The sequence below is a fragment of the Babylonia areolata genome, chromosome 35 (assembly GCF_041734735.1).
Source record: "Babylonia areolata isolate BAREFJ2019XMU chromosome 35, ASM4173473v1, whole genome shotgun sequence".
Taxonomy (NCBI): Eukaryota; Metazoa; Mollusca; class Gastropoda; order Neogastropoda; family Buccinidae; genus Babylonia; species Babylonia areolata.
Window position 1 is genome coordinate 20342314 of NC_134910.1, and position 4481 is coordinate 20346794.

Sequence of the window (4481 nt, forward strand, 5' to 3'; positions counted from 1 at the left end):
CGTCTCCTCCTCCTTCTTCCTCCTCCTTCTTCTTCGTCTTGTCCTCCTCCTCCTCCTTCTTCGTTTTGTCCTCCTCCAGCTCCTCCTCCTCCTCCTCCTCCTCCTTCTTCTTCTTCTTCTTCTTCGTCTTGTCCTCCTCCTCCTCCTTCTTCGTCTTGTCCTCCTCCAACTCCTCCTCTTCCTCCTCCTTCTTCTTCTCCTTCTCCTTCTTCTCCTCCTCCTCCTCCTTCTTCTTCGTCTTGTCCTCCTCCTCCTCCTCCTTCTTCTTCGTCTTGTCCTCCTCCTCCTTCTCCTCCTTCTTCGTCTTGTCCTCCTCCAACTCCTCCTCCTCCTCCTTCTTCTTCTTCTCCTTCTTCTTCTCCTTCTTCTTCTTCTTCTTCTTCTTCTTCTTCTTCTTCATTATCATTATCATCATCACCACCATCATCATCTTCCTATTTCTTCTTCTTCTTTGTTCGTGGGCTGCAACTCCCACGTTCACTCGTATATGTACACAAGTGGGCTCTTACGTGCATGACCGTTTTTACCTCCGCCATGTAGGCAGCCATACTCCGTTTAATGATAACAACGATAATGATAATAACAGTTTAACAATATTGCAACCCCCCCCCCCTACCCCACCCCTGTACCGTCTCCCCCTACCCCCACTCCCCACCAGCTCCCTCACCCCCCTCCCTTAGAGAAAAAAAAATCCAGGGTCATTTCAGCTCAGAGGGACCTTAACCATTCCATCATAATGAAATATGATGATTTATCAGTCACCACCGTAACACAATCTCTCCACGCCCCTTTCATATTATCACGTCTCTGGGTATCACAATGCCCACCTGAGTCAGCGATGTAGGGATCGAAACTTGATCAGTTCAGCCGTTTGATAACTGAGTGAAGCATCCAGGCTTCTGTCAGTATGTGATTATAAGTTCCACGCCGCCTCCACGGATATCTGTTATGATGTTACACTACGATACACTGGACTACACTACACTACACTACACTACATTAGACTACACTGCACTACACTACAGTTTCAGTTTCAGTTCCAGTAGCTCAAGGAGGCGTCACTGCGTTCGGACAAATCCATATACGCTACACCACATCTGCCAAGCAGATGCCTGACCAGCAGCGTAACCCAACGCGCTTAGTCAGGCCTTGAGAAAAAAAAAATCACTACACTACACTGCACTACACTACGCTACACTGCAAGACACTACACGAAACTACACTACGCTACAATGCAAGACACTACACGAAACTACACTACACTACGCTACAATGCAAGACACTACACGACACCACAACACTGCACGACAAATATGAACTATAAGTGGAGTGATGGCCTAGAAGTAACGCGTCCGCTTAGGAAGCGAGAGAATCTGTATGAGCGCGCTGGTTCGAATCACGGCTCAGCCGCCGATATTTTCTCCCCCTCCACGAGACCTTGAGTGGTGGTCTGGACGCTAGTCATTTGGATGAGACGATAAACCGAGGTCCCGTGTGCAGCATGCACTTAGTGCACGTAAAAGAACCCACGGCAACGAAAGGGTTGTTCCTGGCAAAGTTCTATAGCAAAAATCCACTTCGATAGGAAAAACAAATAAAACTGCACGCAGGTAAAAAAAAAAAGAAAAAAAAAAGGGTGGCGCTGTAGTGTAGCGACGGGCTCTCCCTAGGGAGAGCATCCCGAATTTCAAACAGAGAAATCTGTTGTGATAAAAAGAACTACAAATACAAATATAGTACACAAATACCTCATTTTTTTCCAGTTGGCTGTTAATGTTATTGGCTGAATGCCAGCGTCATAAATACTGTGAAAAATACTTATTTTCTGCATGTCCGATCCTGCAGTTTGATGGTAGTGTTACTAGAATGACTGAAACTCAAAACCTATTGCATCTACATAAACATTTCAGATATTTTCAGGTTCAGGAAAAACCGTAGACTTACAAGACAACAAATATTAATAATAAATCTTGATAACTGACAGCTTTTGATATTATTATATGAAAAAAAAGCTTTATTCGAGACGATCGGGGATAACGTGCTCCATTATTACCAAAAATGATTATCCTCTTAGATATTTTTCAATTTTTTTTCCCAACATGAAGTCCAAATCGATATGTATGCATTACTTTACGTAATTTTTTTCTTGTTTATACTTCATTTTTAACTATCTATCAGCACAGCTGATCGTACCAGCTCTAAAGTACAGACATCCAGCTGAACCAATGCATGGTCCGTATCAGTGCTGAAGTATAAAAAGGTTGAAAAGAAACAACAGTCTTATAATACAGCACCAAAGTGTTATTTCTATTTGTTATTCTTTTTTTTCCTTTTCTCTGTCTCTGTCTCTGTGTGTGTGTGTGTCTCTCTCTCTCTCTCAAAAATACCACCAGCCGGTAGCACACACACACACACACACACACACACACACACACACACACACACACACACACACAAACATACACACACATGCGCGCATACACGACACACACAAACAGGCGCCCATGTATGTGCACACACTGAAAAAAAGAACAGTAAAAGCACGCACGCACGGACGCGCGCGCGCGCGCGCACACACACACACACACACATATTCACAAATGTGGATAGGCGTTAAGCAAAAGAACGAACACACACACACACACACACACACACAGATTTCGCATGTACATATACAAACACTTTAAAGCATATACAAACTATTCATGCAGTATGCACACAAGGATACATATTATAATGGTGAGATAGACATTCACTAACACAAACGTAGGTATATATATTTTTTTAAAATTATTATTATTATCTTTTTTTTATACTCAACACTCAGTAATGTCACATTCCAGAGTCAAACTTTCAACATGTGTCATTTCCTTTTGACAGTCAGTTGTGTTGCTTAACGGGAACTGGCCAAGTATCACGCACAGCAGTTTCAATTCTTTTTCTGTGATTCACGAACCCGTACGTGTGTTTGTGTGTGTGTGTGTGTGTGTGTGTGTTGTGTGTGTGTGTGTGTGTGTGTGTGTGTGTGTGTGTGTGTGTGTGTGTGTTTATATTGATATGCACTTCTACGTATCCTAATTTCTACTCTGTGTGTGTGTGTGTGTGTGTGTGTGTGTGTGCGTGTGTGTGTGTGTGTATGTGCAGTGCGTGCATGTGTGAGCATGCACAAGTTTTTAAAAAAATTTTACATATTTTTTATATTGATATGCACTTGTACGTATCCTAATTTCTACTGTATCTGTGTTTGTGTATGATTTTCGATTAATTTTCGTACCTTGTTATGTACTACCCCTCCCCCCCCACCTCCCCCCCACTCACCGCCACCCCTCCCAATATTCCTTGTGACACCGGTACACTTGGTAATAAAGACATATTCTATTCTATTCTATTCTATTCTATTATGTCCGTACGACCGTGATGACGATGATCATGGTAATAACAAATGGCAACTCATACTACACATAAAAGCAACAACATCATCATCATCAACATCAACAACAAAAAGTAACAATAACTGTGAAGAACACACGTACATAATGATCGTAATTTTCTATTTCAGTATTTTAAATTCTGGGACCAATCTGAACGAAAAGATTCGTGCGTGTTCCAACGCATGCATGAGAGAAAACACATGTAGCATGCAACCCACCCTTCTAGGCAAGAGATAAGCCTTAAAAAAGAAAGCAAAGAAAAAAAAGATGCAATATAATCCATAATTATTATAGAAGATACAACTTTAATTTCCATAAAACATGGAAAAGTGTCTTTCTATTGACACATGTCGACTCAAACCGCTAAGTTTTGAGTAATCGGCCATCTTCTTCCGTGATCAAAAAATCTTACAGAATGCGGCCACTGATAAAATCCGCGTCTGTTGAAGAAACAAGACTTTCGACAACCATGTCACACCATACGATTCTGACCCCGACACAGCTTGTGGTCAGTTGGACACAATGGTCGAAACCTGAGCGCGAGTCCCTACACTGCTGTCAAAGGCCTTAACTTGCAGAAGTAGCCGACAGCGCAAACACCACAGCACAATGAACTCGAACTGACAAAGGACGGCAGAGTTCTTCTTCTTCCATTAATAGGCCAGGGAATTTAGATTAAAATTTGCGTTAGGTCAAAATGTCTGCAACAAAACCGTTCTTTTTACGATAAAATAGAATAAATCGTACTGATCACACTGATATAAAGTTGACCACTATAGGGGGGCGGGAACATAAGTAGATTTTGATTTTTAATGTCCAGAATCGATTATTTTTATTACTTCTGCCTGTGTGAGAGCGCCTTACAGAGAGTCGCAAGGCAAGCACAGGCGAAGGTTACGCAAGCGCGGTATGAGGGGTCGTTCAGCGCGGTACAGCACATGTGACTGACTGCTGCCGCGCTGATGCTGATCTGTAAGCAGGTCACTGCGGCAGACAACTGATTCTGAACAGTAAGCTAGGAACAGAGCTCTCTGGGGTCAAAAGGAAACA